We start from the raw sequence: 14,777 nt of genomic DNA, 5'->3' as shown, positions 1-14,777 counted from the left end.
GCTTTGTGCAATGCTAGACTCATCTGGTATAGAGACATAAACTGAGTTGTTTGGAATAGTGTTGTCACTTTTATGCATGTGTTTGAATAGCAGTTGTACACAGAATTGAAATAACTTCTCTCTGAGCCAAATGCCAGGCCTCCTAGAAGAGAACTTTCTGTGAAAGACATTTCCAGGAAGCATGACTCATCTGCTCAGGAAGTGTCTACGGAGGTGCCATGATGATGAAAGTCCGTGCAGACCTATAAATCTCAGCTGCTTCTCTGCCTTTCTCCAGCTGGCAAAGAGGACTGGACCACACTTCTTAGGTTCAGACAGAGAATCCTGCGGCTTCTGTAGTTAGTAAACTGGAAGGAGGACAGAAGCCCTGCTCTCAGCACATGAGGCCAATCTGTGCTCATCACAACTGGGAAGCTGCTTGGGAAATAGCTCTTCATTTATGCAAAATGTTTTAGACAAACAAAATTAACCCATGAAATTGAAATTGTGTATGTTGAAGTAATAATAAACAATATTTATTTAATAAATATTTATTAGCTGAGTATTGTTATAAGCCCTTCATTTGTGTTTTTTTTAATCTTTATTGTTAAAAGTATTACACATGTCCCTTTTTGCCCCCATTAATCCCTTCTAGCCCGCCCCAGCTCCCCATCCAAGGCCTTGACCACCCTGTTGTCCCTGTCCATGGGTTATGCATATATATGCATAAAAGTTCTTTGGTCTATGTCTTCCCACCCACATACCCACCCCTGCTGTCCCTCTGAGATTCAACAATCTGTTTCACGCTTCTGTGTCTCTGGATCAGTTTTGTTCATCAGTTTATTTTTTTCAATAGATTCCACATATGAGTGAGATCATGTGATACTTGTCTTTCTTTGGCTTATTTCGCTTAGCATAATGCTCTCCAGGTCCCTCCATGCTGCCTCAAAGGGTAAGAGATCCTTCTTTGTTACTGCTGCAGCGTATTCCATAGGTGTAAATGTACCACAGCTTTTTTTATCAACTCTTCCACTGATGGGGACTTGGACTGTTTCCAGATCTTAGCTATTGTAAATTGTGCTGCTATGAACATAGGGGCATATATATTCTTTCTGATGGTGTTTCTGGTTACTTAGAATATATTCCTAGAAGTGGGATCACTGGGTCAGATGGCAGTTCCATATGTAATTTTTTGAGGAAACTCCATACTCTTTCCCACAGTGGCTGCATTCCCACCAGCAGTTCCCTTTTCTCCACAACCGCGCCACCACTTGTCACCTGTTGATCTGTTGATGGTAGCCATTCTGACAGGTGTGAGGTGATAGCTCACTGTCATTTTAATTTGCATCACTATGATGATCAGTGACTTAGAGCATTTTTTCATATGTCTCTTGGTAATCTATATGTCCACTTTGGAGAAGTGTATATTTAGGGCCTTTGCCCATTTTTTAATTGGATTGTTTGTCTTCCTTTTGTTAAGTTGTATGAGTTCCTTATATATTTTGGATACTAACCCTTTATCAAGTGCATCATTGGCAAATATGTGCTTCCATCCAGTGGGTTCCCTTTACAATTTGTTGATGGTTTCTTTTGCTGTGAAGATTTTTTTTTATGTAGTCCCATTTGTTTATTTTCTCCTTAGTTTCTCTTGCCCAAGGAGCTGTATCCCCAAACATATTGCTATGAGCAATATATCTGAGATTTTCTGCCTATGGTTTCTTCTAGATTTTTTATGGTTTGATGATTTACATTTAAGTCTTTTGCCTATTTTGAGTTTATTTTTTAATATGGTGTAAGTTGATGGTCAAGTTTCATTATTTTACATGTCTCTCCAATTTTCCCATCACCATTTATTGAAGAGATTCTCTTGACTCCATTGTATGCTCTTGCCTCCTTTGTCAAATATTAATTGAGTGCAATGGCTTGGGACAATTTCTGTGTTCTCTGTTCTGTTCCATTGATCCATATGCTTGTTCTTGTGCCAGTACCAGGCTGTTTTGAGCACAGTGGCTTTGTAATATAGCTTGATATCTGGTATTATGATCCCTCCAACTTTGTTCTTCTTTTTCAAGATTGCTGCAGCTATTCCTATTTGGGTTTTTTTATGGTTCCATATAAATGTTCAAAGCATTTGTTCTAGGTCTATGAAATATGCCAGTGGTATTTTAATAGGGATTGCATTAAATCTATAGATTGCTTTGGGTAGTATGGACGTTTTAATTATGTTAATTCTACTAATCCATGAACACAATATATTCTTCCACTTATTTATGTCTTCCTCTATTTTCTTTTTCAACATCCTATAGTTTTCCAAGTACCAATCTTTTACCTCCTTGGTTAAGTTTACTCCTAAGTATCTTAATTTATTTTTGTTGCAATGATAAATTGTATTATTTTTCTAGTTCCTCTTTCTGGGCATTCATTATTGGTATATAAAAATGCCATTGATTTCTGGGTGTGAATTTTGTATACTGTTACACTGCCAATTCATTTATTAAATCTAGTAGTTTATTGGTGGAGTCTTTAGGGTTTTGCATGTAAAATATCATGTCATCTGCAAATAATGACAGTTTTAATTCCTCCTTTACAATTTGGATTCTTTTTATCTTTTCTTCTTGTCTGCTCGCTGAGGCTAAGAGTTCCAATACTACCCTATATATAATAAAGGCCTAATATGGTAAGTGTCCGATCGTCCGGTCAGCCATTCAACCAATCAAAGTTGTAATATGCTAATGATATGCTAAGGTTGCTCAATCACTTGCTATGAGGCACACTGACCACCAGGGGGCAGACAGTCAACCGTTGACCAGTCACTATGATGTGCACTGACCACCAGGGGACAGATGCTCCAACTGGTAGCTTAGTTTGCTGCTGGGGTCCGGCTGATTGGGACTGAGCGAGATGGGCCAGATGTGCCCTGGAGCCCTCCCTGGCTGGCCAACCTCCCCGGCCCCGATCGTGCACCAATGGGGTCCCTTGGCCTAGCCTGCACCTTCTCACAATCCAGGACCCCTCAGGGGATGCCGGAGAGCTGGTTTCAGCCTGATCCCGCAAGCCAGGCCGAGGGACCCACTGGTGCACAAATTTGTGGACCAGGCCTCTAGTGTTGAATAAGAGTGGTGAAAGGGGACATCCCTGTCTTGTTCCTATTCTTAAGGAAAATAGTTTTAGTTTATGCCCATTCAGTATGATGTTGGTTGTAGGTTGGTCATATATGGCCTTTATTATTTGAGGTCTAATTCCTCTATTCCTACTTTGCTGTAAATTTTATCTAAAAAGGGTGCTGGCCCTAACTGGTTTGGCTCAGTGGATAGAGCATCGGCCTGCAGACTGAAAGGTCCCAGGTTCGATTCTGGTCAAGGGCATGTACCTTGGTTGTGGGCACATCCCCAGTAGGAAGTGTGCAGGAGGCAGCTGATCAATGTTTCTAACTCTCTATGCCTCTCCCTTTCTCTCTGTAAAAAAGCAATAAAATATATATTTTTAAAAAGGGGTGCTAAGTTTTGTTGAATGCCTTTTCTGCATCTATTGATATGATCATGTGATTTTTTATCTTTTAATTTGTTTATGTGATGTATCACATTTATTAATTTGTGAATATTGGACCAGTCTTGCATCCCTGGAGTAAATCCCACTTGGTCATGGTTTATGATCTTTTTAAAATATTGCTTGATATAGTACTCTTGGTTTCAGATCCTTGCTTTTTATTACCTTGAATACTTTATGCTATTCCCTTCTGGCTTGTAGAGTTTCTGATGAAAGATCAGTTGACAGCTTTATGGGAGCTCCTTTGTAAGTAACAGATTGATTTTCTCTTACTGCTTTTAAGATTCTTTCTTTGTCTTTAATTTTTGGCATTTTAATTATGATGTGTCTGGGTGTGTGCCTGTTTGGGCTCTTCTTGCTTGGGATTCTCTGTGTCTCCTGAACTTGTGTGACATTTCTTTTACCAGGTTAGGAAAGTTTTCTGCCATTATTTCTTCAAAAATATTCTCTATCCCTTGCTCACTTTGTTCACCTTATGGCATTCCTATAATGCAAATATTGTTACATTTCATGTTGACTCACATCTCCCTTAAGCTATTCTCCTGTTTTTTAATTGCTTTTTCTTTTTGGTTCTCTAATCAAGTGATTTTTTTTCTACCCTGACTTCTAAATCACTGATCCAATCCTGAACTCCCCCTAATCTGCTGTGTATTCCTTCCAATCTGTTATTTATTAGTGCTATGTCATTCTTCATTTCTGACTGGTCTTTTTCATAGTTTCTATATCTTCTTTCATGCTGTTCAGTACTCTTGTAATCATTATTCTGAACTCTATATCTGATAAATTTCTTATCTCCATTTCATTTAGTTGTTCTTCTAGTTCTTTCATTTGGCTTTTTTTTTTTTTCTTTTTGTCTCCTCATTTTGGCAGCCAGTCTCTATGCAGTCTCCATTTTCCATCCTTGGTTATCAGGGTTCTCTCCAGCTAGTCTTCATTTGTGACTCAGGATTGTTTGTCCATATTTTAGTTGTAATCCCAGTTTTGTCCTGGAAGAGTGTCATTGTAGCTTCCACTTATTGTGCTGCCATTTTGGAATTCCATAATCCCTTTATATGTATTACCTAATTTAAAATTTCTCGCAGTTCTATAATGCAGTTGTATTATTATCCCCACTAGGGGCCCGGTGCACGAAATTCGTGCACGGAGAGGGGTTGTCCCTCAGCCCAGCCTGTACCCTCTCCAATATGGGACCCCTCAAGGGATGTCCGACTGCCCGTTTAGGCCCGATCCCGGGATCGGGACTAAACGGGCAGTCGGACATCCCTCTCACAATCCAGGACTGCTGGCTCCCAACTGCTTGCCTGCCTGCCTTCCTGATTGCCCTTAACCACTTCTTCCTGCCAGCCTGATCACCCCCTACCCACTCTGCTGCCAGCCTGTTTGCCCCCAACTTCCCTCCTCTGCCGGCCTGGTCACCCCTAACTGCCCTCTCCTGCAGGGTTGATCACCTCCAACTGCCCTCCCTTGCAGGCCTGGTCCTTCTCAACTGCCCTCCCTTGCAGGCCGGGTGCCTCCCAACTGCCCTCTCCTGCTGGCCATCTTGTGGTGGCCATCTTGTGTCCACATGGGGGCAGGATCTTTGACCACATGGGGGCAGCTATATTGTGTGTTGCAGTGATGATCAATCTGCACATTACTCTTTTTTAGATAGGATAGAGGCCTGGTACAGGGGTGGGGGCCAGCTGGTTTGCCCTGAAGGGCGTCCCGGATCAGGTGGGGGTTCCCTTGGGGCGTGGGGCGGCCTGAGCGAGGGGCCTGTGGTGGTTTGCAGGCCGGCCACGCCCCCTGGCAACCCAAGCAGAGGCCCTGGTATCTGGAATTTATTTTCCTTCTACAATTGAAACTTTGTAGCCTGGAGCAGAGCCAAGCCTGGGGCTCCCTCCGAGGCCGGCAGCCATTTGTGTTGGGGTTATAATTGAAACTTTGTTGCCTTAAGTGGGTAGGCCCAGCCAGGGTGTGCGGAAAGCTTTGCTTGCCCTGTTGCCGGCGGCAACCCTGGCCTGCTCTCTCAAGCTCCATTCTGCCGCCATTTGTTGGAATTTGTTTACCTTCTATAATTGAAACTTTGTAGCTTGAGTGGAGGCTTAGGCCTGGCTAGGGCAGGCGGAAAGCTTGGCTTCCTCTGTTACCTAGGAAACCTTGCTCTCTGTGGCTGTAGCCATCTTGGTTTGGGTTAATTTGCATGCTCGCTCTGATTGGATGGTGGGCGTGGCTTGTGGGCGTGTCGGAGGTATGGTCAATTTGCATATTTGTCTATTATTAGATAGGATTATAGAGTTCTTGAAACTGAGGTATGTAAAAGTTTAGTAATTCAACATTTAAAAAGGCATCAACTCCTCAAGAATATTTTCTTGTTTCCTTCATTGGGAATTATTTGTTTTTAAATAAGAATTTTTAAAATCAAGTATATATTGAAGTCCTTATTCTCTGTAATAATAGAGAATAATGAAAACCATTTTAAGTTACAGTGATAATAGCAAAACTCCTGTAAGTCAATGGAATCAACATATTTTTCATTATATTTCTTAACAGAGCTTTTAGTACAATGAGTGGACTAAAATGTGAGAAGTGTCAAAATACATTAATGAAGTAGGCTGCAGACAGAAAGCAAGAGGGAAATTAAGTGTCTTAAGAAATAAACCATTAATCATATCTCAACCTAAAAAGTAAATGCTCTTTATTTGCAAATTACTCTATACCTGAGGTTCTTCTCTTACATTAGGATTATTGCAAATAATAGCAGTGAATATTTATGTAAGTGTTTACTATGTGCCAAGCTTTATTCAGACTAAATATAGATTTATATAGATAGATAGATCTATACAGGGGTTGGCAAAGTATGTTTATAGTTGTGAGTATGCAAAACAGATTATGATTATTGTGATAATCATAACCTGCATGTTTCTTTTCATACAAACAACTGTAAACCTGTTTTTGCCCACCCTCATTTATCTATCTATATCTATATATAGGTAGAGATAGAGATAGAGATAGAGATAGAGATAGAGATAGAGATAGAGATATATACTCATTTATAATGATTATCCCATTTTATAGATGCGGAAAGTGAGGCACCGGGAAACTAAGTGACTTGCTCAAGGTTACCTGGCTATTAAGTGATGAGGTCTGATTTAAAACCAGTCTATCTGGTTCCAGTCTTCAATTTTAAACACTAGGCTAGACTGAACAAGTACCGAGACTACTGAACAAGGTTGTACATTCTATTGAGTAGCCTGGGCACCTATAAGACATTCTCTTATGAGTGAGCAATAGATGAGTTACTAAATCTTTGCTTATTATTAGCTTCCCATAGTAGTGAGCAGATATAAGAGAGCTGGTTTAAGCAGTTCTAATTCCAGAGAATCCCCCAGAAAAAAGACAGGAAGAGTCACAACAGAAAGAGTAGCGTCTGGAGTTGTTTCCAATTTTGGTTTATCTTTAAACCAACATATTTGGAAACTGAGGTCATTGTTTCTGAGACCTCTACAGAATCGTGTGCTGCAAACACAAACTATTTACATTTCACTTATTAGACAGGATGCAAAGTCTTTAAAAGATAAAAGAAATCAAAGTCCTATCAAGCGCTGAATATATGGAGGGAGGAAACTTGGAAGAGAAAGAGAACAAATTCTGAATTATCAGAGCTTCTAAACAGACCAGACCAAGGCTCTGCCTGAGAGAGGAGGTCAGATCTCACAAGGGAGGAGCGGCCATTCATAAGTGACAGGTCACGAGGGATGGAGATGGCGTTTGCAAGAGAGAGAGGCTGTTATAAGGATAAGAAACAATAGATGTTGCCTACCTTACAACAGAGTCAGCCTAATCACACTTACACTGCCCAAGTGAACATTTGAAGGCAGAATATGAATGGCCAAAGGGAATAGTGCTCCCTCCAGAAAAGTGTGGGAGAATAATAAGAAACATTTCTTGAGTACTGAATATTTGCCAGGTGTGTAGATTATCTTAGAACAATTTTATGAATAGGTGTACTTGTTCCCTTTATTTTACACATGAGTAAACTGAGGCAGCAAGAGGCTAAACTCCATGCCCAAGGTCACGGCTAATGTGGAGAATCCAAGCTTTGAGCCCAGGTGGCTTCAGAGCCTTCACTGAGCATGAACGGAGCTTCATAACCTCTGGACAATGTAGTCTTAGGTATTATTACTTATCTGAGTCCCAGTTCTCTTGGCTATTAAATGAGTGTAAAAATATCCAATTGCTGAACTATCCACATAACATGAGGATAAGCAATAATATTTATCAAAGAGTCTATAATAGTGCCTAGTACATAGTAGACATTTATTATTGTCATTCTCAAAATAAACATCTGAGATGTGAAGGAGAACTTTCTAGTATCTCATGAACTTAAAAGTTTCACTTATTTGTTTGAGAATTAAAACGGGAGAAATTTAGAAACTATCCCTAGAATAATGTTTTCCTAAGAATGTTCTGTGGAATACTAATATCCAATAGATGTTAGTGAGTCAGAATTCTGGGCAAACACTAATCTACGTGATGCTGCCTTTGGTGCCCCCCCCCCTCCCCCGCCCCACCAGTGTTCCCTCCTTCAGGGGCAGCCCCACTCTCTCCCCTGCTTGTTACCCTTGTACGCAGTTCTAGGAGGCTGTATCCTGACATCATTGTTTCCTTCACTGTATTACCTACCTCCCATCCAACCATTAATCCAATTCTGTGGATTTTAGTTCCTAGGTACTCTTGAGTCTGTCTATTACAGTCTTCCATATACAAGGACAAGAACTGCTATCATCTCTCTCCCCTGGACTGCAGCAACCCCTCCCTGGATCTCCACAGTTACCCTTACCTCCCTTCAATTTATTCTGGAAACTGGAGTTTTTAAAAGGGTCACTCTGAGCAATCAATTTCCCTGGTCACACTTGAAAGATCTCTTGCTGCTCTTCAGGGAGTCACTGAAACTCTACACATGCCCACACTCTATGCTTGCAGGTCCCGCCCACCTGGAAGCTCACTGGGCCTCAGCCCACTGGTCTTCTTCTTTAAGGTCTGACAAAGATTCTCTCCTTGACCCAACTCTAGTCAGGCAGCTATCTCTACTAGGCCTCAAACCTGGCCTATAAAAACTACAAACTCTCAGCGCAAACTATTTCATCCCCTCATTCCCCCTCATCCTACCTAATAATAGACAAATATGCAAATTGACCACACCTTCACTATGCCCAAGCCACGCCCACCAACCAAGCCACGCCCACCAACCAATCAGGATGAGTATGCAAATTACCCCAACAAAGATGGCGGCTAATTTGCATATCAAGACAGCGTAGAGCATCTGCTGGGAAGGGCTTAGAGCTGTGCATCCTTCCTCTCTCCCTCTGAGAGGTACATGCATCTCCTACATTCAGGAGTATCCTTCTCAAGGATCTGAAAACCATTCCTTTGAAATGTCATCATCATAAAGAATAAGGCCCTGCCTCCAGTCTCTGTGGGAGGAAGACTCTTATCTCCCATCATTGCCTAACTTGCAACAGACTCAGCCTATTCACACTTACACTGCACAAGCCTTTGGAATTTTTCACTTCCCTGACTCTGCTGGAACCCCTGCTGGTGTCCCCCAGTCTCCCTCATTCTCCCTTTATGAGTTCAGTTCATACTGGGCTCCCTTCCCTATGGCAGTAGTATATTTCTATTAAAATCTGTCCTTACCACTGAAACTAGTGTCTGGCTTTATCCTCAACAGTTCTTCAAACACAACTTCCCTAATTTTCTTTCTTATCTTGTTCCGTTATTCTTCTTCAGGGCAACTTCCCTGACCCACAGATGAGCTGGGTTCTCCTGTTTCATGTCTTCAGAGCACCAAATAATATTCCCTAATAGCAGTTAACATAGCTTGTAATTAAATTTGTATGGTGTGATAAATTTATTAGCACCTGTCTCCTCCATGAAGACAAGAAAACCTGATGCTAAAACAGTCATATTTTTGTGGCCTATGTATCTAAAATTTGACACATATTTGAATAACTGAATGAATGGATAAATGAATGAGAAATGCATAGTTATGATAGTAACAGCTGGAGGCAGTACCACAGTAAAAACTGAACAGAAAAACAAACCCTATTTGAGTTTTTCCAGCTTTCCCAGATTTATTAGAATTTAGGTCTCTTTATTTGTGAAACATCTATCAACATTTGTCAAAGAAAGAGCTATGGGGTTTCCGCATAGCTCTTTGGGACTTCCTCTTTCTCTGGGTTCCTGAATCACCATGTGGAAAGCAAGGAACACCCACACTGAACTCTGATGTCATTGAGAAATAAACTTGTATCAAGCATCTGAGAATTTAGGAGCTCTCCACAACAGCTAGTATTACCTTCACTAACTACATATCACAGTGGCCCTGATGTTTTAAAGTCGCAGTTGGAAACTGTTGCTCAGACTTAGAAAACATGGATGTAGGGCTGAAAGGTTCAGGGATATTGATATTTGCATCCATTCTTTCATTTAAAATGCATTCTTTTGTCATTGAAAGGAGGACATGGGAGTGTAACAAACAATGATATAAACATCTGGCGAACATGATGACATCAGCAAGAGGATTGGGCAAGAGACGAAATGAATCTTATAAAGACTAGTGGGAAATGCATTTGACAGAAGTCACTGACATAATCAAGAGGACTAGAAAATGACGTAAGTGGAAAGGGAAAAGGCACAGAAAGGTATAAAAGGGTGTAAAGGTGCCAAACAAGGAAAGGTAGAAGGGCGTTTAGAATCAGAATCCAAAAAAAGTAAAGTAATCTGACATATTTACATAATGAGATAAATATAATAACAGTATCACCAGGCCTTGATGAGACAAAGCATATAATTCAGCTCTACCAATGGAAAAATAAGACCTGTTGAAAAAGAAACTTTAGTGGTAGTCAAAGGTAATATGTTAAGAGGATACTCTTACGGTAAAATATTTATAACTTCCCAGGAGAGAGCTTTGAAGTGAGGAGAGAGCTGTCCTGGAAGAAGTGGCCTATGGAAAGTGTCCTCAAGTGCTGGACCAGGGTCTTGTGGGGGCCCCCAGAGATTTTGACTAAGTAGGTCTGGGGTGAGGGTTAGGAATATGTTTTTCTAACAAGATCCCTAGGTGATTCTGGAATGCAGCCAGATTTAGCAGTTAGTTGTAGGGACTTGATCTTCTAGTATCAGCTTCTTCCTCAGTAGAGACTACAGATTTTTATAGAGAAAAAAAAGTGAAATAAAAAGAGAGAAACATGGGGAGATCATTTCAACCATCTAGACATGGGGTGACCATGGGGAGATCATTTCAACCATCTAGACATCTCTCAGATGTCATTTTCTGGAAAAAAGCATGGCACCTGATGAGTTCTTTTTATGCTCTTCTCTCTCAGAAAGTAAATAGTGAAGAAAAGTGCTACCCTGGACTAATTCTGGCCAGCAACGAAATGGTGGTTAATGCAGAAGAGACCAAAAGGGAAGAGTGGATTGATTTCCTCAGAGCCTGAATGATGCACACATCATCACAAGCCTCAGGTTTTAAGAAGCAAGACTTCAAAAGGAGATAGGAGTCCATGGACCCCAGACATTAGCAATGAAATAAAAGAGAATCAATGAAAAAAGGAAAGAATTTTTTAATGACAAATTCTAAAAAAAATTAAATTCTGTCCACAGAATCAGGGATAACTTTTACAACAATAAAAGGGGAAATCTCTGAAAATAATCAATTAAGAAGAAACCCATGGGGCTACACAGGAACTTCCTGACCATTTTCTGAGCACAAATACAAACTGTGGGAAACAGCACAGTTAAGGGGGGCGGGGGGGAGTCTATTTTTTAAAGCTATCATTAGGGCAAAAGAAAGATAAAAATGTAGATTGAGCCGACACCTACAGAAGATAGCATACCATGATAAAGGGCAAGTGGAAACTTGCCTGGTATGATTTTGAAACTGGAAGAAAGATAATGAAGTCCAATTTAGAAGATATGACAGTCAATCCTTTAAATGAAAATGTTCAGGTTTAAATGAATTACATCCTTTAGTACTCAAAGGTACAGTCACTACAGAACTAATTTTTTTAATCTTGCTGAATGTGTATAACAAATGTTTTAGAGCAACAGCAGAATCCATGCCCCTCCTCACAGAGTCTGCTTCTGCCCACACATGCGATCGGTGACCAGAGAGATCTGTGATCTGGTCGTACTGCCTGGAGGGGCACCCATCCCGAAAAAGGTTACATCCATGCCTTTGTTGTCAGGCTCAACAAGATGCGACACCTGTGCAGTAATTTGTTGACAAGGGAAAGTCTAGTTGCTTGTAAGTGCTTGAGGTAAAGGGACATGTGCAGATGTGGCTTAGTTGGTTGTAGTCCTGTGCGCCAAAAAGCTGCAGGTTCGATCCCTGGTCGGGTGAGTATGGGAGGCAACCAGTGATGTTTCTTTCTCCTCTCTCTCCTCTCTCCTCTCTCCCCTCTTCTCTCTCTCTCAAATCAAAAGGCATATCCTCAGGTGAGGATTTAAAAAAATATGTAAAGTCATGGCTGGGGTGGCGATGTTGAAACTAAAATTGTGAGGTTGCAAAAACTCAGAGGAAGTTTGGAGGGAGAGAGATGGGAATGGTGTATGCAATGCAGGGAGAAGCCACACAGCAGTAAGACAGAGAAGAGAATCCACTAAGCTGCCTCTGTTCCTGCCCTCTCTCAGCTTTTTCATTTATTCTTTGTGTCAGGAGGTTTCTTACTTTTCTCAGAGTAACAGTCCTTTCACAAACACTAATCTTTTCTACATGGTTTAGTCTGAGTGTGTACCTGCAACAAATAATATAAAACAGAACAACGAAACACAGGACTACCAGAGGTCTGAAGGATAAAGTAGTCAATTTCCAAAATTTCGGAAAGATTTATTCTGGAACTTCACAGATGAGTAAGATTGACAGTAATTTTTTTTTTTGGAAAAATTCTAAATTAGACACGAAAAATAATTTGTCAGCAATTAGCAGAGAAAGGGGTGATTATAATAAATGGCCACTGCTTATCTATGGAGAAGCCATGCTAAAATAACAAATTTCTCCTTGTGACAGTGTCACTAGAGTGGTAGAGCACGGGCTTCATGGCCACTCCTTCAGATCACCTTCGCGGGGGACAGAAAATTATGAAAGAGTGTAAAGATAGAGGTGTGTAGTATTACAGCTAAACGCATCAGCCTGGAGCCACAGAACCTGCTGGAAAGCCTGGCTTAGCCCCATATAATCTTTGTGATGGTGGATAACCTGTATTTACCTCAATTGTCTCACCTGTCAGATGGGTATATTTCCAACATTAGAGGGCTGCTGTCAATAGTAGATAATTTTAACGAAAGAAACCTATCATTTTGGAGTATTTGAAACAAACATCATCCAACGGCCAAAGAGTCTATGTACAAATGAATAATGCTCTGCAGACCAGACAATCAGGATTTAGAGGCGTCATGAAGTGATGGAGTTCTCAGGCAAAACAGTCAAATTAATATAACTCACTAGGAGTAATATCCTGGCAATGGCTATACTAGTAAAGCCATTACAATTCATGTAAAAGTGACCTGGAGATTATAGGTCTTAATATAGTCCAACATTACGACCTGACTGACGATAAACTCATTTAACCTCAGCCTACAATACCAGATGTATGTGAAGCAGATGACATAGTCCCAGCATACCTCCTCTTCCACATGGAGACTCGGACTCAAAGTAAAAATGACAAAGTTAAATAAAGTTGTAAAATCCTATATAATAAAGAGGTAATATGCAAATTAACCCTCACACTCTCACAAGATGGCAGCCTACAACCAGGCCAGCAGGGGGGTTAGTGAGGGACGAGCAAACGACTGAACAAGCACGCTGCATGGGGCGATCAGGTGGGCAGGGGGTTTAGTGAGGGACAACTAAATGACTGAACAGCAGGCTGCGTGGGGCGACCAGGACGGTGGGTGGGGGGTGCAGTTAGGGGTGACTAGACTGGCAGTGGGGGACAGTTGGGGGTGACCAGGCCAGCAGGGGGAGCAGTAAGAGGCAAGCAGGCCAGCAGGGGGGCAGTTAGGGGTGACCAGGCCGGCAGGGGTGTGCAGTTGGGGGTGTCCAGGCCAGCAGGGGGGGGGCATTTGGGGGCAATTAGGCTTCGGGGGGACAGTGAGAGGCAACTAGGCTGGCGGGGGGGGGGAGTTGGGGGTGGCCAGGGGGGCAGTAAAGGGTGACCAGGCTGACGGGGGGGGGGGGAGGGCATTTGGGAGCGACCAGGCTGGCGGGGAGGGGGAAGTTGGGGGCAACCTGGCCGGCAGCAGGGGGCAGTTAGGGGCAACCAGGTCGGCAGGGGGGAAGTTAGAGGTGACCAGGCCGGAATGTAGAGGCAGTGAGGGGTGATCAGGCTGGCTGGGGGGTGGCAGTTAGGGGTGACCAGGCAGGCAGTCAGGTGAGCGATTAAGAGCCAGCAGTCCAGGAATGTGAGATGGATGTCCAATTGCCGGTTTAGGCCCGATCCCACAGGGCCTAAACAGCAGTCGGACATCCCCAGAGGGGTCCCAGATTGGACAGGGTGCAGGCTGGGCTGAGGGGACCCCCTGCCCTGTGCACAAATTTTATGCACTGGGCCTCTAGTATAGGAATAATTCTGAAAGTTGGCTTCCCATAACTGTATGAGCAATATTGTGTTACTCCTTTAAGCAAATGACCCTTCCTTCCACTGAGTATTTTATTTCCAAATCTCAATCATTTTGTTTTGCCCAGAAGACAAAATAATGAAGGATGGATTAGATTCCCAGTAGGCTCCTTAGGGGCCCATACCTCTCAGCAAAGTTGGGCACAATGTCCTACCAGCACCTAATCAAGTCCTTTCAGAGTTTCAGTTTTATTAATTCAAAATAACGCAATGCTGGCTGTAGTAATGGTCGCTCAATTTAGACTTGGCTAAGTCACTTGAAATAATAACTACAAGTTATTAAAATAATGAAAATAGATTTTGTGTTTGTGGTCCTGCTCTCCTTAAATGGTTATTTGTGCTTTTACATTCCCTCCTGGATCAGCCGCTGCAGAGATCACTCTGGTCTTGCCCCTTGGCTTAAAGAAATGGAAAAAAGGCACCTCCCTCTGGCAACAGCATCATTCTTTGGAAGCCTTTGCTGAACTTCTGGTTCTCATTCTGTATTTTTGCTGCTTTCACCATCCATGTTGCACAAGATAGATGGCATGCCTGTAACACCTTCTATGAAGGGCCTCTCATGAGCTGCTCTGCAGTAACTGGAACAAA

The 14,777-nt window shown here is 42.0% G+C and overlaps 1 protein-coding gene across 1 annotated transcript in view; it reads right to left on the bottom strand.

Annotated features, from left to right (window-relative positions):
- The window catches only part of CUBN (cubilin), a 324,986-nt gene that overhangs the window by 206,582 nt on the left and 103,627 nt on the right, over positions 1-14,777 (bottom strand). The gene's annotated exons all lie outside the window — the stretch shown is intronic.

The sequence above is a fragment of the Cnephaeus nilssonii genome (assembly GCF_951640355.1).
Source record: "Cnephaeus nilssonii genome assembly, chromosome: 1".
In the NCBI taxonomy this organism is placed as follows: domain Eukaryota; kingdom Metazoa; phylum Chordata; class Mammalia; order Chiroptera; family Vespertilionidae; genus Cnephaeus; species Cnephaeus nilssonii.
Note: the sequence above shows the minus strand (reverse complement) of the source record. Positions and strands in the feature narration are given on the sequence as shown.